Here is a 23,138-nt window from a genome sequence, read left to right as displayed (position 1 = left end):
GAGACAGAAGAGTGACCAGTTTGTGGTGCTGCAGCTGAAACATGATCGTTTAAAGCAATGTGTTGCTTCTTGATGCTGTATTTCTATGCTTAGAGCAAGAAGGCTCATTCTCCATTCTCTGGACAAATAAAGGTAAGAAGGCTAACTTAAATACTGTATTTATTGTCTTTTCTTAATGATTTTGTTAATGTTCAAGTGTCAGGACATATTTGTGCACCATGACATTAGGCTGTAATATGTATAGGATCGTATTAAACCCCTAGATGTCATTTGATAAAGGTTACACCGAGATCCTTAGAGACAAAAATGTCCACATCAACAAAAATGTTGCATAATAATATTATTTTTCCTCATTAACAACTTATTTCTTTTAGCCATAAAGGTCCTGATCAAGATGAACAAATGTTCATTTATTTCCAGATTTTAATATTCTAGATGCCAGTTTGATTATGTGATGCCACAGCTAGGTTTTTTGTTTTGTTTTGTTTTTTGCAATATATAATTACATATATTAATATTGCATATAGTAAGTGCGAAGTGAAAAGATATTTTTTGGATTATCACAATCTGGCAATAATTATGAACAGCATTGCATTGTCTCTGAAGAATTCTTGTTTTTGGTTGTTTTTCTTTTAAAATGCAGTTTAAGAATTAAAACAAAAAAACAAACTAACAAACAAACTCATACATGGGATATTAAAGACAAAAACGTCCCCATCAAAAAAACCCTAACAATTTTATATGCCACCTCATTTTTTTCTACTTTCAAAGACTCATTTTGTTTCACCAGCATCCTGATCATATGAACACAACACGTTTTCCCAAAAATATCCATTTATTGGGTGTCCACGGGGATATTTTGGTCTTTAAGGTCCTGAGTGGTGCTTTTTTTTTGTTTTTTTTTTGCATACATAGCCTATTATTGCTGCGTTATGGTGCCTAAAAGTACAATTTCAAAATTCCCTCAGCGTTACACACCAATGACGGCCAAAATGATCTAAAAATCAAAACTCAACCTGACAAAACTGTCCTCATGGGTGTGTGAGAGTGTGGAATACTCGACCACTAGCAGTGCTATGGAGCAACATTTCTATGGGTTGGTCTCCACATCCAGATGGAGAGGCGTTGCATTGGGATACACATTCCTGCTTTAACACTATCCTGCTAATTTAAAGCTGATTGCGATGATGTGCAAAGAGGCGTAACGATGTGCCAACAAAGGAACGGATAGGGGCCACTGCAAACCAGTAAACAAGCGTGTTAACGAGGCGCTAATGACGATCGGATATGCAAATGTTTCATGAGAAGTAAAGTAAATCTAACTTTTGTATGTTTACAGGTTAACCTGTGCTGTACTGATGCTCTCCTCACTGCATGTTTGTTCCAGTTTATTTAGCTGATCTATGAAACCATGTTGACCAATCCAAACAGAGCACTGTGATGATATGGCTCATGTGCACATCTAGTGTAGAATAGAGCTTTTGTTGCATGCAGACGTACAGTAAAGCCCCATGAAGTCTGAAGTTATGGACATGATTGATAAAGTTTCAAAAGATCTCCTGCCTGCCGAAGCGTCTAACCTTCCAGTGTTTCATCACAATAGCCGCGAGAGCGACCCGGAGCTGTGTGAAACGCAAACTGCCTTCCATTTGGTGTGTTTGAACAAATGTTTGCGTGTGTTTGTTCATCTCCGAGTGGTGCTCAGTGCTGGTGCCAGGCTTGTTGCTGAATATGGCAGGGTCTATCTTCACATTATCATGGCTGAGTGGGCTTGGGGCTGTGTGATGAATCAGGGACTCAATAATAAGCTGCTTATGTAAACATTACAATTGTGCCTCAGCTGCAGCGTGCTAAGGCGAAAAAAAAGATGGCTATTATGAACTCCACGTTACAGTAAAAACCTTTTGTCCAACGTTGTTTGTTCAAAAATATAACTATTGTTATCGCGTCTGCACGTACACGAGCGCTCTGCTGGTGTCGTAACGTTATTTTAGATTGAAAATGAACATGAAGATAAAAGCTGGAATGAAATGTGGTTTATGGGATGTTACTATAGGTTAGTAGAAATCCTAAATACTACGAAATGGTTCCTATTTGTCTAATTTAATTCACCTCCGAGTTTTATTTCAATACCAATTCAACCTTGTCTCTTTTAGTTAAATGTTGAAAGACTGATGCTGAAGCCACTTTCCAGGCTAAAGGTAAGCATCCTCAGCAGCTAACCATGTGTGCAAGACGTGGAAATAAAGGAGTAGCACTGTACTTGTAGAGCTATAGGTAATTTCAGCCAACAGGTGTGAAGACTGTAGCGGACACACAGTCGACTGTTCTGCAGCACAGAATGGTCCAGCTGCTCCTCGTCATTCTGCCAAAGGGGGACAGCTTCAGATTGGTTCTGAGTTGATCCCACAATGATGGAGTCTTTTGATGGATCACTTGTACAGTGGTACATGATCTGCACTTACATTGCCTTTTTAGCCTGACCTACAAGGCGCTTCACAATGCGTTTCTCGTTCAGTGTCTTGTTGAAGGACACTTCAGGGGTCGGGGATCAAACAACCAACCTTATCATCAGTGGACAGCTCGCTCTACTGCCTGAGCTGTGGGTCGGAGGTGAGTGCTGTCATTAAAAAGGGTAAATTACTGAAAAAATGATGATAATAGTAATAAAAAACAAAAAAAGAGGTTTGCTGCTTGGAGGTTGTTGCTTCTCATGATTTACACGACCAATGCCAGCCTCATACACACAATCTACAACTAGTGGATCAGACCAGTATGTGACAATCCAGGAAGTGTGAGAAACAAACGCTCAACAAAACTTTGCCAAGATCCAATAAAGAGCCCGACTGAGCTGCTAACTTTAGCCAATATTCTAATGTAGTGTTGCAGCACGACTCAAACCCGGCAGATCCTCAGATCGGGTTGTGTTTAGGGTTGGATTTCAAGCTGCTTTTTTCAGCATCCCATACACCTGCAGGTTTGGATCGGACCTGGATCAGAGACAGCAGAACCAATCTGTCGCATTAGACCGGCGAGCTAGTACATCAGTAAAACAAAACAAAGCAGAAACATGTAGAAGGAGGTTGTAACCCTCTGTTCCTGGGAGGTTTTACTCCTGTCACATTTTCACTCATTGTGTTTCCATTTTTCTCTGCAGTGCAAAGTCTTGCATCTCTAAGGAAACAGTGCAGCCATGACTAGAAGTAAAGAGAACTCTGTCCAACATGGCAGTTTAACGCTATAAATCAGTCTACTCAATCGAAACAACCTGGAACACTACTAGAAAAGAAAAAAAGAAATGGCAAGTCTACATACTCTAGATAATTTACTTGTTAATTTTTAGTCTTCTCTCTGTTCTGTATAGACGCAGCCTCTGTAATGTAACTGCAGAAAATCTTGTTTTTTAACAGAATCTTACTGGTTTAGTTTGGGCTTAGGGCGACGGTGTCTGTACACAGTTCTGTTTGTGATTGCAACTGTTGTCGGCCATGTTTGTTTGGGGCAAATCACTTTGTTGATCCGCTAACTGCTGAGGCAGGCGATGTTTTACTATATGATGAAACCATATTACAGTCAAACCTATTGTTGGTCAGCGTTCTTATTTACTCGTGAGGGGGACTCTGAAGACAATCAAATGACAGATATATTAATCCCGTAGCCACAAGAAGAGAAGAGCCACCAACCACACATGTTGGACCTTCTGAAAATGTGAAGAACATCAATGACAGAAGCATTCATCAGCCCTTTGCTCTTTGTTTAAAAAGGTAAAGTCAGTGATTCTAAAGGAAGAAAACCAACGGATCCAACCTCCCTTCAGTTACTGCATGACTACAGCAGGCTTTAAGCTAAAGTTAACGTCTTAAGCGCACAATTTAACACCAATTCTCCATAGTGACACAACTAAAGCTTGACAGACATGCCTAGTTACGGTTGCTATGCCATGACTGGACAATTGCTGTTCAGAATAAGGGGGCTATTAAATGCTCAATTTAAACTTGTACCTATAAAATGTTATATAGCTGCAATTAAAAAACAAACTAACCCTGGATGGAACATGAAAATGAAATAATTCAAGTTCTGGTTCCTCGCAAGGCGCAGGCTGCAGTTTTATTTATGACTTAACACATTGGGTTCAGACCTCCTGGTGTGTTCAACATGTAAGCACTTTCAGCACAAGTGTAACTTCGCACCAACATGTTAGAGCAGCTATTTTTGCGATAGCACTTTAGCAAGACAGCAGACTGAACTCGGCGTGATTCAACAACGTATGACAGCGATATGGAAAAGGGAAGCAGGTTTGTGCACACACACACACACACACACACACACACACCAGAAACCCAATTACACCCACCAGGCCCTTATAGGTAAACAGTACTGTGTGTACAGTAGTTACAGAGAGATTAATGGGAATTAGAGAGCGCTACTGTCCCTGTGTTAGGTTACATGTAAATGCATGAGGCTCATCTGAGAGGTGAGGAGGTGGGTGCAGGGGGAGTGTGTCCTAAAATCTTCTTATTGCAGAAGCAACAGTTCCTATTACGTGTCTGAAACCTTCTGAAAAATGCTGCCTCACCTGTCCTCATATCAGTACCTGCTCTGTTTACTGCACATTACGTAATGACTGCTCGTGTTGTGGATACACAGCGTCAAAGTATGACCTTGTGGTTTCCATCAGGCACAGAGACGACCAGCAGAGCCACAAATCATTCTGCTCTTAATTCCCACTTTCACATGAGTTTGATATTTTGCTCTGTGATGTAACCTTTGAATTTCATTACATAAACGGCACGAGAGAAAAAAAAGAAAACACCGACGACAGGACGGCTCTGCAAACCACAACAAGGAGTGAAGTAACAATTAATGTGGCCAATTAGCAGAACCAAAGTGCAGCGCTGAGAGCTCCTGGAGAAGTCCAGCGAGCTAATGAGGAAATCTAATTAGAAAAAAAATGTTATCCTCAAAGCACAACATGTACCCCTGTGCGTGAGTCGCCCCCCCTGACCCCCTGACCCTTTGCCTTGAGGTTGGTATGTCTTAATGAAAATTGTAAGCTGATGTGACAGCAGTGGAGCTACTCACTTACAGAAGAGCAGAGGTCATCCACACACACCAACACACAGGCCGGATGGATGGAGGCGGGTGGGAGGCCAGGTGGGGTGGTGGGGGAGTAGGGGGTGAGCTGGATCCTGCCTCCTCTCCGCTCAGGCTTCCCTCGTCTCCGCAGGTATCACTCAGCACAGCGGCACAGATAAATCCACAAGATGCAATGCAGCAGCTCTATCACAGGCGTTCGGCAGGGAGACGGGGGGGTGGAGGGATGACCGGTCCACGGGTCTGTCTGACACTCACCCGTCCACCCTCCCTCTGTCCTCCACGCTCAGCTCTGAACGGCGCCTCCCTGGGCCAGATAGCAGGAACCACTAAATAAAGACACAGGGACACAGTGGAGACAGCTCCGGAGAGGAGAAACTGCTGCTGAGGAGGGCTTTATAATCAGCCTGCAGCTCCTCCCCCACCAATCTCTGACATCGGCCCTCCCTCGTTGGTATGGCGACGGCCAATCACCAGCGGGCACACCGCGGCCCTCCTCCTCTACCATCCTCCTCCTCCTCCTCCTGAACCAGCCTCTGGTGTTGACAGGTTTGTCACACACACTGACAACATCCATGAAAGCATGCGGGCCTGTTTGTGTGTGTGGAAAAAAATGTACGTACAAGTGTGTGTGTGTGTGTGTGTGTGTGTGTGGCTGGATGTCTTTGTGTGCGTACCACATGTTTGTATGTGTATATACTTAATACATATAATTATAAGTGGATGCATGTGCCTACTTCTATGTCTCATGTAGTGGGTCGTTTTGTCTCGTTTATGTAATTTTGTGTCTTGTTGTCGACATTGTGTGTCCAGTTTATGTCGTGCTGTATTCTTCTTTTTATCATTTTGTGATTTGTTATATTGCTTTGTGTCTCAGTTTGGTCATTTTGTCTGTTTGTTCTTTTCGTGTCTTGTTTGATTGGATTTTGTTTCTCACTCATGTCATTTTGTGTCTGTTTGTGTTGTTTAGGGTCTGAGTTTGGTGATTTTGGCGTCTTGTTTGTGTCGTTTCGTGTCTCATTTCGCTCATTTTGTGGCTTGCACGTGTCGTTTTGTGTCCCAAGTTGGTAATTTTGTCTCTTGTTTATGTTTTACATTTAATTTTTGTCATGTTGGGTCTTGTTTTAGTCGTTTTGTGCCTTGTTGGGATCATTTTCTGTCTCGTTTTTGTCTGTTCAACCATTTACATTTTATTTTTCACAGCCAAAACTATACTATTTACCATTTAAGCCAGATATTGAAAAAGATTTTAGGTGAGCTTCAGAGGAGCCGGACAGCTAATTAGCCGTATTTAGCCATTCTCGCCTGTGTCACATAGTGCCATTATAAACATGGCCCTGGAGAGCATGCTGGGTAATGACTCTCTTGCATGCTGCAAATGGGGTCACTTCATCAAAAAACAATCAGTGGCTCCCACCTGACCGCCTCAGAATCAGCAAATCGTTTATGTGCCATAACTTCATTATACTTTATGTGTCGATTTTTCATTTATATTAGTTTTTGCAGCATGTTTGAACCCAAATAACCTCATAAGTACAGGAGACAGCTACATGAAAATCAGTTGTTTTTACATTTTAAAGCCATAAGTTAGGTTGCTGGTCAAAACATGTTTTGCCGACTCAAGATCTAATTTGTATCTGCATTTTGATATCAGGCCTTCGATTAATTAGGTTTTAACATATAAAAAATTACATGAATGTCTTTAAAAAGTGCAAAAGTTTGCCCTCTGAAAACATCGATAGTATGAAGGTAGAATGTTGTGTTGCTTCGTTAAATATAGTAATCAGCTGACCCTGAGGTGGTGATGTTGAATTTCTTTTTCAGATTTGGGTGATTTTTTTATGGAATGAGTCAGTGCTAAAATTCTCCAGACAGTATTGTCCTTCAAGGTGAGTGCAATTCAATATAAAATCAGTGTTCCCAGGAATCTAATAAGCACACATACATTACTTTTTTTTTTTTAAATAAATTAAAAACATCTTTAAAAAGCACACACAAAACAATTTCCAAGACACTGTGCTCATATTCCCAATTAGTTACAATTAAATAAATTCTTCCTCAGAGAAGAGAGAGAAAATAGAATAAAAAAACAGAGGACCCAAACAAAGGATGAAGAACACAGATGTGAGTCCGACAGTGTGACAATTTAAAATACAAACTAAGCAGGTGGCTGTAACAACACGCAGCTGTTACGTGTCCCATCGAACGCTGTGTCGCTGAAAAGATCCTGACATTCAAACAGACTGCGAGTGTTTTGTCACATCTACTTTTAAGTGTGAGCGTTTCTGTCTTTGCGTCTCTCACTTGTGGTGCAGCAGTTTGATCTGAACGTCTCCCGGACCAGATATCACAGGATTGCCACCTCTGCTGACGTCTCTCAGCAGCACAGAGAGTGAAGACAGGACTTTGAGCAGCGTTGAAGTGCAAGGTCGCAGTCTTTCCTTTTTGTTTGATGGAGTGGCAATTAGATTTTTTTACTTGACTTTGATGCTGCGGTGCGACAGCTAAGACTCAGGTGCGAGTGCCGGTGTTGAAATGTGGGAGCTGACAGGTGCCGCGTTGATAATCGTCGTCAACAAAACAGTAAAAACGTGTTTCATAAGGGAAGCTATAAGATAAGATAAGTTATATGAATCAGCATATTTTCAGGAAACTTCTTTTAATTAAACACTTTTGGTTTCCTTGTTCTGTTATTAAACAATATAATTAGACATAATTAAATGAATTAAATATTTAAATATAATTAGACAGGATGACAGCACCTTGTAATTAGGCAACGTTTGGAAACGGCTGACGGTTGATGAATATTTTCCCTCAGGACATTTGTTGTTTTTGTTCCTTAGTTGATAGTTAATTTCTAATCTTCTGGAAAGGGCTGCAAGATAACTGGATCTAAACTAATTAATTACATATTTACTGATGTGAGTGATGTAAGTGTATGAACACAGAAGTGAATACACCTCCATGCAATATCACCTGAATGCTATAGGATTCAAAATAGCATCACCGCTCGATAACTGCATTATTTCTAAGTTGATGCACAACGAACCACAAAAACTTTTCAAAGCCTACATTGAAAATACAGGCCTCAATGCAAAAGCTCCCATCATAGAAACAACATTAAGCACACCTGTAATGTTCCAATCAGCATACTTGCATGAACATGGAATGACAGAATAAAATAGATGAAATAACCTGTGAACACCAGAACTTTCTTAGTTTGGGACCTTTGGGCTGTGTCGCTTGCATCATGGCTCCACATCGGAAACAACTGCCAGAAGAATTGCAAATCTGATTGTGATGCTTCACAAAAGATGCTGTAAGGATACAAGATCCATCCATCATCTAATTATCGCAGGGGGCCTGGAGTCTATCCCATCTGACTCAGGGTGTGAAGGCAGGTTCACCTGGACAGGTAACCAGTCTATCACAGGGCTACACTTAGAGACAGACAACCAAGCACACTCACATTCACACCTACGGACAATTTACAATCACCAATTAACCTCAGCATGTTTCTGGACTGTGGGAGGAAGCCGGAGAACCCGGAGAGAACCCACGCTGCACGGGGAGAACATGGAGACTCCACGCAGAAAGATCCTCACCGGGATGCGAACCGGGGACCTTCTAGCTGCGAGACAACAGTGCTAACCACTGACCCACCTTGTAGCCCCTACAAGAAGATCAGATAAACTTAAAATCAGTAGAACCGCAATTCTAGCAGTAATCAGAAGGTGATGAGCCATGGTCCCAAATTTTCCTCTGATTAGCCCGGCCAGACCTGGCACCAAACTGCAAGTTTAAACTTTGCTATTGAACAAGAAAAGAAGCTTGATGAACAATAAGAGCACATTCTTTGGTCAGAAAAGATACATTTGTTGGGTTTAGATGGGGTCCAACATGTTTGGCATGAACCCCAACAAGACGACCACAGTGGGTGCACAGTCCTGACAGTGAAGCAGGGAGGAGGGAGTGTTGCTGCTATGGAGCTGCATAAAGCTGCAAAAGCTGTTGAGGAGATGACATTTATAGATGGCACCGCAAATGTTTGTGCATATATCAAAAATACTGATTAACAAGATGACTAACGGGCAGCAGAAGCTTGACTGAAGAGGAGTTTTCCAGCATGATAATGATCCAAAGCACACGGCCAAAAAATCAGACAATCGTGGGAACGGAAGGTGTGAAAACTACTAATTATACACACTTCCCAAACATTGACACGGGCTTCATAACTCACCAGCAAGAGATTTTTCACACCCTGGCAAGCGACACCGTGTTCTCATCACACCAAAAGTCCACAATACAAAAATAAACACACATAAAAGAAAGTTTAGTTTAGTTATTATGGAAACGTTACTCATCAGACAAGCCCAGCCGCAATTAGACTAATTTCCATTCATGTTTGTATTCTTAACATGAACAACAATCCCATAAAGACCCAGTGCTATGAAACAGGCTCCAGGTATTCATGGTCCCTCCTCTGCCATAAAACCATTACATTCTATCTCCTCAGTATTTCTAAGCGGCTGTCGGCAGTAAAAGTGTGCAAGTCTTCCAGAAGATAAACATCTATATCACGAATGGTTAAAAATTCTTTCTGGGAGAAAACCTTCCCTCTGTTATCAGCTGAAGCTAAGACAGAAGCCTCCAGCTATGTTGTCTTATCTTCGGTAGGGTTTTTTCCCTGGATTTGGACAACTCCAGGGTAAACAAGTAAAATAACAGAAATATTTTTAAAGACAGACATAATATTTCTACGAAGGAGTCAATGTGTACCAGATACCAAATAAATGGCAGCTCTTTAATGGCCAAGTGGTGGCAAAACTAATCTTTTCCATCAGTCTCAGCTGTACTTTGTGTTTTGTTTGCATGCTAACGCGCTAAACCAGTACAGTCAACCTGGTAGACGGACTTATTTAACAACAACATGCTCATGTTATTGCTGTTAGCATTTAGCTCAAGTACAGCTCTTAGCATTGAGGATAGGCCCACAGATACTAGCATGACTGTGGATTCTTAGTCCTGTTGCTCACTGATTAATGCGCCGGAATAAAAATGAATGCTAGCAGGTCTGCTCTGTGTTACTGTAACCTGTAAAAGTCACATCACTGTCCGCAAAGAAAGATTATTCTCATCAAACCGTTTCAGAAACACTCTCTAGGGTTTACAGAGAATGAGCCGAAAAAGAGAAAATATTCATTGAGCAACAGTTCTGATGACAAATTCAGATGAGAACCACCAGATGACTTGAGATGTTCATCAAAACTGGACAATAGAAGAATGAAAAAACCTTTCCTGGTCTTACGAGTCTCGATATTTGCTGCAAAATATAGATTATAAGGGTCAGAATTTGGCTTAAACAACATGAACGCATGGATCCATCCTGCCTTGTGTGAACAGTTTAAGCTGCTGCTGGTGTAGTTATGTGGGGGTATTTTCTTGGAACACTTTGGGCTCCTTACTACCACCTGAGCATCATTTAAACTCCACAGCCTCCCTGAGTGCTGCTGCTGACCACGTCCATCCTTTTATGACCACAGTGGACCATCTTCTGATAACACACCATGTCACCAAGCTCAAATCATCTCAAACTGGTTTCTTGAACATGACGATGAGTTCACTGTATTCCAACAGCCTCCACAGTCACCAGATCTCAACCCAATGGAGCACCTTAGGGATGTGGTGGAGCAGGAGATTCACACTATGAATCTTAGAGGAATGTTTCCAGCACCTTGTTGAATCCATGCCATGAAGATTTAAGGCAGTTCTAATGGCAAAAGCGGGTACAACCCTGTATTAGTAAGGTGTACCTAATAAAGTGGCCGGTGAGTGTATATGTACAGATGTTGTTATATGAGAAGGTTCCACTGGCTTTTCAGGCAGCATGGATTTAGATCCGGTTTGACACCATCAGAATGATTCATTTGCGAAGCCTTCCTCATCTACCTCACTGAGCTCATTAGGAACGTGACCCCTCCAACCCTGCAATCTTTCAGGCTTCTTACTCTCCGTCACAGATACACATTACAGAAAACCTCTCTCCCTCCAGACTGCAAGGAAAAGTCAGTGTGGCGGCGGTGACTCAGCAGCCATCACAGTCCATTTGCAGACATTTCCAATAGATTGCGTTACATAAAAGACAGCTGTGGCGCTGCGTTGTGTGTGTTCACGAGAGGGATGATTAATGGTAGCAGCAATACGAGGATATGATCCGTTGTGCGGGAGCAGGGATTCGTTTTTTTACACAGTGTAAACACTGAATGGGCCTCATCACCGATAACATACATCAGTGCTGTGGGTTGGTTCATTTATACGTAGTTCTCTGCCACAGTGAGGTTGTTTTGAGGAGCTGATGCTGTTTCTGGACCTTCTGGGGTTCCTCAGTTACAGTCATCCTATAATATTTGTGGCAGTTCCATCAGTGTTGTGTTCTGTCCCACTGCTGGAGTGGATTTGTTAGTTGTTCTGCTCACTATCACCTTTAAATTGGATCCATATTCTTAACAGAGGCAGAAAGTGCATGCCGTGTCAAGTAAGATGCAAGTCAGTAGCTGCTGCTTGATTAAAACCAGTGACTGTCAACTTATTCACTTCAGTTTATCCCATACAAACTACATGGTGTCTAAATGGGATCCCTCTAAACCAATTAAACGGCTTCATTTGAACAACTGCATCAGGCCCAAAGAGCAAAAACTGTCTCAGATTTTACCATGAAGAAGAGGATGAGTGCAAAATCAAGTCAGATTTCTCTAACTCAGTTGTTTTTTCCGTTCTTTCTTCTTTAACTAATTATCTAAAAACCAGCCAGAGTTATTTTGTGACCCTTTATAGATTTTGGACCCCTCGGTTAGAAAGCGCTGGACTAACGTCTGTGAAGATCCTCAGTCATCCAGGTCCTGGTTATTCTGGTAGTTTAATCGTAGCAACTGGACTTGCTTGAGTTTGTTGAAGACGTTTCCCCTCTCCTCCAGGAGGCTTCATCAGTTCTAGACTAATCTACAGCAGAAGTAGTTCAATGCATCAGTATTAAACCCATTATATAATAATAGATCACTGTTATTATCCACGTGTTTGCAGAAGAAATACTTTAGCTTTGGATGCTTTAAGTACATTTAACTATTCACGTGTACCTTTTTATGCAGAACTTTAAGTTGCAATGGAGCATTTTTACAAGGTTGTAAAATACTTCTACTTACATAAAGGACCTACTGCTACTTGGAACTACGCTGGATGTAATTTCTATGTGATCAAACAAAATGTTCTCATCTCATTTCATTTGTCCAGTGGTTTGATCGGTTTGTCAGATAAAAACAACTTTGACTAGTTTCAAAAGAACAAATGACTAATGACTCTTGTGGGCTGATGAAGTGAGAGTGAAGAATAAACAATGAGACCTCAGACCTCCACTGAGACCTTTGAATTTCTGACTGAATAATTCACTAATGAACGCATGTTTGCTGCTGTCACAACAACCAAACCTACGAGGCAAGCTCAAGCAACAAATGTTGTCCATGTGGTGGATCTGTTAAATGGTTTACTGCAACTTTACAGCATCATGTAGGACAGGTACATGTTGTGTCAAAGACTGGTTTTAATTACTCGTGTAAGGGATTGGTTGAGGATGCGGATGCCGTACTTGATGAAGTGTTGTCAACCAACAAGGGATTCCAAAGCATGAATCTCTTTGATTTCTATTCCAAAGAAACAACATAGGACCAAACATCCTGATGAAAATCTTCATCTTCTACCAAAATATAAATGGTAATCGAGTAATGACCCGATCACAAACAGCTAAAGTAAATGAACTGATGTTCGGGGGTTAAAAATAACTCCTCGGTGATGAGACACATGCAGGTGCAACCAGGTTATTAAATTAATCTCCATAAATCACTCACCGAAAATCAGGGCAGCACCTTTGATTTAGGAAAAACAGACTGAATTAAAAGATCAGGCCTCTACAGTCAATGTGACAGTCAGACTAATAAATAAATCATCACATCGATAGCTAGACTGAAGGGTTTGGGAGAAAAGAGAAGACATACAGGAACTCTTCTAACAATGACAGTTCACATGATTCCAAGCAAAAGAAAAATGATTCGTCATTCTAGCCTATTGAAAGGTCTCCCTCTGATTCAGCAGAACATACAGTAGATACTCCTGGTGTGCAGAGTTTGCATGTTAGCAGCACGAATAGTTCTGTTCTTGAGCCATCTTTCTGAGACATAAACTGTCTTAGAAGGTAAAACCGTATTTCTTTTCATTTTCCTGAATAACGTTGCACAGGATTTGCCCCTCGGGGATAAATAAAGTTTTTTCTGATTCTGATTCTGATTCTGAGAAAAACCAGCAGGTTGTAGGAGGTTGTTTCTGAGACACTCGCTCCGACTCGGTAAAGTCTTAAGAAGTAACGTTTTGAGGTTACATCTGGAAATTGTGTTACAGATGTGCTACACAGTGACTGACAACCGATTCACATCTTGGACGTACTGTCAGAAAGACTCCTGGCCTCTCAGAGGAGTTTTTGCCTCCATGATGTTGACTGTTTTCTTTTTTTCTTAGGATTTTCCAAACACAAGCTCGTATCACACTGCTTCAGATGCCCTTGTTCATTTACATTTTGTGTTCCTCCAGCTGTTCTCTGCCACCAGTGATGCCATGCAGGTTGTGACAGAAAACACACCAGGATTTATCAGGCACTAAAGTGTAGTCTGTCATGTCTTGTGGCGAAGTCAAGGCAAAAATCCATGATTGTATAATTGTAGTCTGAACCTCAGGAGGAGGTTTACGCACCAGGGAGTCCGTGAAGTAACTGGGAGCAGAACACAGCGAAGACAACAAAGGGAGCTGCAGATTCTCAGCTGACGGGGGTTAAGTAAGTGGCACATCTTCAATGGAGGCAGCAAGGTGCACCTACAGGAATAGGAACGCATGGATCTGGTACACAGACCCTCACAGCAAAGACAGAAAAGTACACGGGGCTCCTGTGGATGTTTCTGAAAGGTGGTGACTTCACACTTTTTTTTACAAGATGCACCGTCGCATCTGGTTACAGATCAAGAAGAACAGGCTTTTTGATGAACTTCCTGCTGTGTTTGGACCCCGTTGGTGGAGAGCATGACCTAAACAAATCACCTTCAAAGTCTTGCAATGACATCTTCAATTACAACTCTTAATGATGAGTTATAAAGGTGTGGCTGATGGAGTGTCCCTGCACATCCTCTCCTCATAGCAACCAGTCAAATTTTCGCTGCACATGGACGTCTGCAGAGCGGTCTAAGCGGACCCTCCCGGACTTTGGGCGGACGATGAAATTCACGTGCACCCTTGAAGACCCTTGCTAAAAGCACGAATTGACCTTAAGCATTTGCATGAATGCGGTTATTACAAACCATTCATGAGTTGTAAACAAGAAGTCACACGGCCTGACATGTGAGCCGTCCACTGGACCGTGTTACTGGTCTGTCATTCTGCATTACCCCACACACACACACACACACACACACACACACACACCCGCAAGGGAAAAATCAAAACCCAGTTTTTAGACTGATGACTAACAAAGTCACACATGCTTCACTTCACTGAACATGAATGCATGTTTATCTTCTCCGCTGGTTATGACGTCATTAAACTCACAGTCAATCAAGATGATTATCAAACACACATCTGCTCTGAGCCGACAACACAAACTGGTTTTTAGGGGCTGGAAACGTATCAACACCAGATAGCTGGTACGTATTAGATATGACTATGATATCAAATCAGCGTAAATTAAATGTTTCAGCGTGCAGAATAAAGCAGCGAGTGCTCAGAACATTGTAAATGAGAAATTACAAACCGAGCTGTGGTTTCAGCTCATCTGAACTTTCATGAGGACACATGCACAAACACACACTCGCACAATGAAAAGGGTAAAGCCAGCAGCCTGCCCTGGAACATTCCTCAGTGTGATTAGATTGCCCTTGTCCTTCAGTACAGAGCAAGTTACTCCCTCTCTCTCTCTCTCTCATTCACCCACACACACACACACACACACACACACATAAACACACACACACACAGATAGGCAGAGGTGGTGTACGAGCACATAGCATTAGAGAAAATTAAAATCTATCCTGGGGAGCTGCTGGCACTAAGGAGGCTGTTTCATATTTGATGAGCAAACATGGAGCTTTCTCTCTCGCTCTGTCTTTTCTTTCCTTCCATCTGAGGTTTGAACGCTCACAGTTGCAGGCGTTGAGGAAATAAACATCATCCATTATGGGTTTTTTTTCTCCAAAAACAAACTAAATCTTCAGAGTGCACACACTGACTACGTTGCCTCTGGGAAGCTTTGCTGATAAAGCCGACCTCCAGCGCGACTGTCGAAGGGGAAATCTGTGGAAATGATGTCTGCGAGATCAAAACAGAATGTTTCTCTTCAGGATTACGCTCAGCGGAATCGTTTCCCACATTGCAACAGCCCCAACTTATTAGCTTTTATTGCAAAATGAGACATATGACCCGAGGACGTTTAAGGGAAAACAAAGCAGGTAGCCGACCGTCCTAATGTTGGAGACATGCATTGCAGTGACGAAACAAACGGCAACGTTATTCTCTGCATGCAGTAATTAGTGTGTTTGCTTTGTAAGTCACAGGGAAAGTACAGAAGCAAAGCCTCAGATAAGAAAAATACACACTTCAATATGGACATACGGACGTCTTATCTGCAACCAAACATTACTCAACTTTGAGGAAATGTAATTTTTAATATACGTATTTTATAACATGACAACTTGTGTGTCAAGAGGCTCGCTGGTAGTGACATCGCTTCATTATTACGTCAGGGTTTTGGTTTGAGTCCATTTCCTGTTTCAATTTAAAATTCTCTGCCCTTGGCTTGTTTACTTCCTGTCCTCAGAACTGTGATCATTTGTTAATGTCGTCACCTTTGACTCTGTTTTGTGTTTCATCAGTGTGATTTTCCTCCTTCTTCACCTGTTCCTCAGGCGTCAGAGTTATCCCTAAATGCATCCTAGTTTCTTCCAAAGGCTATGAGTTGAACAAAGTCAGGCTTTCTTTGGACAAGCCGGCTCAACAAAACCTACGACTCCCATCAGAGAGAGCAGGTATCACGATGGTTATGATGAATGTTCTTTGTTGAGTAGTTTTTCTTTACCAGGATCTGAGTTCATGAAAAAGGACGTCTGGCTTCTTCAGTCAGAGGTGCAGGTTGTTGAAACAGAAAACCCAAGATTCAGCCTCCTTTGGAAGGATTTTGACATTAAATCATGCTAAATTTAATTTAGCTTTTCTGAAAAGAATATACCAAAAAAAAGACTCTTTCATGTCAAAGTGAAAACCGATGCCTACAGCGCTGAGCCTGGGTGGATATCAGTCTTCTCATAACTAACAGTTCTCCTGCATAATGCCTCAGATTGTCCTCCAGGATTTTGAAGAACCCAGACATCGGTTGTTCTATATGCAGCATCTTCCATCTCAGTCGCTGAAGGAGTCACAGGCGTGTTGGTGGATTCCCTCACTGGCGTCTTTCCTGCACAGACTTTCAGTTTTAGAGAACGGCCTGCTCTGGTCAGACTGACACATGTGCCGTATTAATTCCATCCTAAAGACAGATTTAACTGTAATCCAGGGATGTTTACTGACTTGTGTTGACTTCAGTAACCTTGTTATTGTTCTTTTGTCTTCATGGCGTAGTTCTATCCAGGAGTGTCGATTCACCAGTGATGCAGACGTCTTTATGCTGCAGTTACATATTCACTGCACTCAGATGGCCTCCACTGTGTGCCGTTTTGCACCGATTGCTTGTTGAATCAGGTGAGTCACACTAAAAGTGGTGAACACTTCGCAGCCACTTATTTTGAATTTTAGTTTTTTTTTAATCAATTGACATTACTGTGTAGAAGTCTGTTTTTACTAATTAAATTTACTATGTACGTAGAAAAGCAATTAAAAGAGCAAAACTCCCAGGAGGGCATGACGACGATTCATAGACACAGTATGAGAAATATAAAGATTCACGACACTACAAAGTGCTGCTCGTGCAAATGATTTACTGGTAGAAAACTGTTGATAATTTAAGGTAATGTGTTCATTTTACGACTCAGCCGCTTATTTCTAACACAGCAGCTGCATATTAGAGCTGCTAAACTTCATTCACTGAGGCAGGATATTCAACAAGTGCACTGAGGTTTGATGTTGTCCTTCAATGAAGGACACTTGAAGAGTTTGTTTTTTTTGGCCAAATCAAAGTGAAATTATTGTTATTGAATGAATGTTCTCAGTGATAAATGCATAAACAGCATCATTTTTCTAATCTGTGTTCGCCTGCAGCACCAGCAGCATAAAACAAACAAACAAACTTGGCAGCAAATTAGGACCAAGCGAAGACATATGCGTTTTCTGCCACCTCCTGAATACATATAGGTTCCCATGGAAACACATATGCACACATACGATGAGTAATAGCGTAACCTCACGGCTTTCTAACATACAGATAGAACATTTTGCCTCAGCTGTGAAATAGAGACCCTTCAGGAAACAGGAGTTGCTTCTTGCAGCCGATTTATATCTAAAACTCTGAACAGAACCTTCTCCAGATCAGGTTAGCTGTGCAGCGTAAGTTGCCGTGGCGATCTATTAGGTTAAATAAGAGTTATGAGAAGTCTTTAGGGCTCAGCATACCTCACTGACCCAATAATCTCAGCCTTCAGGTCAGGCTGAATGTGGAGGTTCACACCACAAACAGGTCAGTAACAAAGCAGCATCTCACCCAGGGGGAGTCAGATTTTAAAAAATGTCAAGACTGGAGCTTAATTCAGTTGCTAGCTTTTATAGCTATAACAACATACTCTATATTAACAGCCCTTCATAATCTAAAAACTGGCCACTGTGAACATAAACACCCAAAACACACACGGCCAAATGCAAATACTGCTGCAGAAAATAGCAACAGCTGATGTCAGGAGGCCTTTCAATAATTAACAGCAGAGAGCAGGGTGCTCCCATGTCCTCGTTACTGTAAAGCCACAGCATGTGTTTTATGTACATTTTGCCATTTTAAGTGCAGCCTCTTACACAACCGTCGCCATACGACTGCAGAGAAAGGACACACACACACACACACACACACACACACACACACACACACCCATCACCACATTAAACTCACAGGCTGCTCGGATCAGGAGGTCGTCTTAATCAGCCAAATGAGATTTTCCTTGCAGGGAAACAGATGGGGGAGTTTCCCCCTTTGGATGGAGCAGCACAGTGAGAGATGACTCTCTGCAGAGGAGCTCGGCTCTCGGCAGGAGGATAAATACACCTCCTCCTGCCTCCCAGCCCTGCTGAGACCTCTAATCTCTCAATAGCTGCACCACCTCCAAAGCACACAGCTGGGATATTTTCAGCAGCGGCGGCTCTCCTCTGCATCTCTGCTGTTTGCCACGGCTCAAGGTACAATTAAAGTGGCAAAAGGTGTGCTCTGTGGAGAATAACGTTTCATGTCCACAATCCTGAAAGACCGTGCATAGCCCATACGTGGCCCATACGTTGCCACTAAAGAAGAAGCAGTGTTCACCTCACTGTGGTGAAGAGCATCAGCAGAAACTATGATATCAAATGCAAAAGGAAAACGTGTGATGCTGTTATAGCACCACAGCTCTGAAAACACTGCAGTCTGTATTTTATATTGATGTATGAATGATCACTGTGAAAACCCTGAAACAAGGCAGCACTTTATCACCAGGTTCAGTTCTATCACTAAGCCGTGCATTACTGGGTATTTAATGTCCACCATTATATTTGAGCACCTGGATTCTGAGCGTAGACAATTTTCCACTATAAAGCAGCCCTGCTACAGCAGAATATAATCCTCCAGATGATCTAAACTTGTATAACTGCATTATAAAACAATGATTCTTTGATGGTTTTAATGATGTACTTGCTTTGTCAGTGCACCAATTTGTAGTCTTTCAGGTATAGCATGCAACAGCCCTTAAAGCCTGGAAGACACAGAACACATGTTCTCAGATCAGTGCGACTTGTTAACTCCCACAACATGTTTTAATCTGCCGTCCTGGAGCCACAACCTGCAACTTCTCTGCTCATTTTTTAAACATTACATTCATGGCTTCGTCTTCAGTGTTGACCAAAGGAGACCAGTGCTGTGTTGATTTGTGCAAATCTTTCTTTTTTTAACAGAAGTTCTTTTATGCAACACATGTTTTTTTCTTTTCAAAATATATTATAAAAGTGCTCCGTCAGTGCTTTCTTCTCTGCTGTGCCAAAAATGCACCAAACTGAGACTCCAAAGCTGAAGGTACAAACTGAACCACTACGTAAATCCTAAAGATAAAAGTTCTGGAAACTCTCTGCTCAAAACAAAGACAGACAAAATTAGAGAGGAGTTGTTGAGCGAGGTATTTGCTGCAGGATAAACAGAGCTGAGAGAAAATGACGGGAACATTCATCAGGTGGTCAGAAAAATGAATGCAAATACATGAAAATGCTGCTCCCTGGTATTTTTTGTTGTTGTCATTTTTGTTGTTAAAATGCATTTTGCAAAAAAAAAAACAAAAAGCAGGAGTTGCAGATATAGTTCAAAGGAACTCTAAAGCTTTTTCTGATCAGGCTTTCGTATGTGCACATAACTGACACCAGGTTATTAATGAATGATGTCGTCCTGGCTTTCAAGACACGGAAGTAAAAACAGAACGAATGCTGAGGATTGAGGTGCAGACAGCTGCAAAAAGAGAACAAATATGAAGGTGTTTTGATGTGTTAACAGCTCCGTGATGCTGAGTTAACCAGCAGCTGATGCTGAGCGGGTTTTTGTTCCAGGATCGTGCATTTTACTCATTTGGTTTTCTAATATTTTCATGAGTTCTTGAAACATGACAAATAAATAGGACACAAAATGAAGAAAAAAACAAAAAGCTGCTACATGGGGGCAAAAAAGGACATTTGAAAATCATATATGATGATTTTATTCCGACAGCAGTGATTCGGCTCCACGGTGCTGGAAAGAACCAGACATCTTGGTGAGATGCAAACCGGAAAGTCTGACAGATCGACAGTGAGAAGGACATGCTGGTGGGTCCTGGTACAGCAGTCAACCGGAGACGAGAGCGATGGTGAGCTGAGGAGTGGGAAGCCAGTCAGGCAGCAGCAGAAGAGTTCTCTCCATGGGAACAACTTCTGTAATTAGAGCTGCATGTGATTTGAGTTCATTACAGAACTTTCCCCTTCGTGCTGTCAGAAGGCACATGAAGTACAGATAATTATCTCTGCAACACACCAGAGAAACGTACACGCTGTTCCCCTGCAGCGTTTGTTGTGCTGCGCGTGTTGAAGGTGCTGCTAAACAGGTCTGAGAAGCATTTTCAACACAGTCATTACAGGCTGAGGAGTTTATCACAGCAACTATTGCACAACACAGAGGGCTGGTCAAGTGGCTTCAAGGGTTTTCAGCAAAACTATGCTTGTTCATAAAGCCTCAGTAGGGTGGTGTGGTGGCTTTCTGAAAAATGTTAATGTGCTTTAATATCTACATTCTGCAGAAGAAGAAGAAAGTGCATCTATGTGTGCAGAATGTGCATGCCTTATTATTATTATAAAATGTTTAATTTGTTAGCTTTTAAATACGACACATACACACCAAAAAATGCCATTCATGATGCTAAAAGCCTTTTGCATTCCTGTGCAACTGTGAATTAAGGAGGTTGGTGAAGTGGTGGGAATATTTCTGGAGCACAGAAGGATTACATTTGGAGATAACGCAAACACTGAAGAGGTCATCGAAAGAATTTCAAAGGAACTGCAGCCTTTAGAAAAGTAATAATGCTTCACTTTTCCCTGCTGGATAAGAATCTGTAATTTCTTAATCATCTTACTACAGAAAGTCTAGAAGCATCTAAAATGTTTGAATGTTTAGAGAAAGGTTTAATGTTAGTTTCAGGAGATGCTATATGCCTGAATGTTTCCAGCTCTCCAGAAGGACGGTGGTGCATCATCAGGTGACACGAGGATCATCTTCATCTGCTCTGTGTGACTAAAAACAAGATCCATCAGTGAAGAAGACCATCCTCCATCTTGGTGGATCCCTTGAAACGTTAATGGTTTCTAAGCTATGACGCCATTCTGCTGTTAGATCACGGCCTCGGTGTGAGATGATGATAAGAATCCAGCAGATCTTCTGTGGATTCGTGCATACCAACAACTTATACAGTCTCTGGAACAAATCGCAAATGATTCTGAAGATGGATGAGCTGGATGTGATGATCTTGGGTTCAGGAGGTGACACGGACTCGTCTGTTGAATCATGATGCATGAAGTTAGTCTTAGATTTAAATTTTAAAAATGGTAGAATTGTGGTAATGCCTGACTATGACCCTGAATGTCAACATCCAGCAGGCTGACAGAAGATTCTCGTGTTTCTCTTGTCATCTGTGGCATCGTGTCGTTTAAATAAAGCTGCATTTGAAGTTGGTTTTATAGTCGCTGGTCTGTGGACTGGTCATGCTTTGTGATCATTGTCCTTAAAGCCACATTAACACTGGTTTGGATTAACTCAGTGGTCGAGAATTTGTTTAACAGCTCAAAAACTTTTGTGCAGAATTGGTTAAATTTAGCCTTTTATACCCCAAACAATAGAAATGTGATGCTTTACTTTTTCCACATGCTGCATTTCTGTCTCTTCAAAGACACATTCTTCTTTTCATTATTCGTCTTTGTATTGCTCTTATGTAACCATTTTACACCTTCAAATTTTAAATTAAAGAAAAAAAAAATGATGTTGATAATTAGCCTTTTCTTTTTGCCGCAAAAGAAAATCAACTGCTGCTTCCCACAGACAGCCGGAGGTGGTTTTTATTTTGTGTGTGTGTTTGCTGGCTGATGCAGCAGCAACAGGCTGCACGGTTTCTTCAAGGCTCCACCTCGTTGGGGAGATTTGACATTAATTAGACTCGCTGAGCCTAATTACCAGCATCCACGCTCGAAGAATGAGAGTTCTCTTGATGTGGGCTGAGTACGTTTGGACTTGTGCCTTTCAAAGACAGGTGTCTGTGGTGATCACAGGTGGGAGGGGAGGAACGATGAGGGCGGGTTTGTCTGTGGTGGAAGAGCTGCAGAGGGAGGACAGAGATAAAAAATTATAATAATAAGAACTATAAAGAAGAGCGGTGGCAATAACAGAGAATATAAAAGTAATGAGAAGAATAGAAATTATATTCTTGAGGAGCTACTGAAAAAACTAAGTTCCAGCTGTCTCCTAAATAACTAGTAAAAAAAAACAAAAAAAAAAACTCGGGATGCACGATATATCGGCGACCACATCGATATCGGCCGATATTAGTGTTTTTACGATATATGGGTATCGGTCTGATGAACAAATTTAGCCGGTGTGAAAAACCGATGATTGTCTAACATCAGTGCCTTTGTCTCTACATTTGATATATTTAATATTTATTTCAGTGTCGTTTTTACTTAAACGGTCCTGGACTTAAATATGTTTAAATATGTTTTACTTTCATTACGTAAAAAAGAAGATTATGTGGTCTCGTTTGGTCTGGGCGTCTTTTGAATAGTTTTCATGCTCTCACAGTGCAAACTTCTACTCATTTTTGGTGTGAACAAAATTTTAATATCGGTGATATCAGGAATCTTAGTATCGGTCAGAAATTTTAATATCGTGCATCACTAAAAAAATAAATAAAAAATGAAAATAAAAAAATGTAATCACTGACTTGACGGCATATTACTGAGATGAGTTTTCTCAGCGGACCTCCAACTCCAGTCCTGCAGGCTCTAGACGTTTCCATACTGCGGCACAGCGGGCTCAGATTAATGGATCATCACCAGACTTGTGTAGAACTCGACAACAAGCTGTTGAAGATCCATTAATTTGAATCAGGTGTGTCATAGTATGGAAGCATCTTAAACCTGCAGGACAGGAGCTCACGAGTCCCAGAGTTGGAGATCCCTGTCCTCAGACCACTTTTATCCAGTCTAGGCTTTGGCAGTAACAGTGTTACAGCATG

The 23,138-nt window shown here is 41.6% G+C and overlaps 1 protein-coding gene across 1 annotated transcript in view; it reads right to left on the bottom strand.

Annotated features, from left to right (window-relative positions):
- cdk18 (cyclin dependent kinase 18) overlaps positions 1 to 5,156 on the bottom strand; it is a 43,634-nt gene extending 38,478 nt beyond the window's left edge. The window contains exon 1 of the mRNA XM_008304132.1: positions 5,087 to 5,156. The gene's annotated coding sequence lies outside the window, so the exon portion shown is untranslated. The remainder of the gene's footprint in view (positions 1 to 5,086) is intronic.
- Positions 5,157 to 23,138: the final 17,982 nt, after the last annotated feature.

The sequence above is a fragment of the Stegastes partitus genome, unplaced genomic scaffold, assembly GCF_000690725.1.
Source record: "Stegastes partitus isolate 25-593 unplaced genomic scaffold, Stegastes_partitus-1.0.2 Scaffold2142, whole genome shotgun sequence".
Lineage (NCBI taxonomy): Eukaryota > Metazoa > Chordata > Actinopteri > Pomacentridae > Stegastes > Stegastes partitus.
This window is presented reverse-complemented; position numbering and strand designations above follow the sequence as displayed.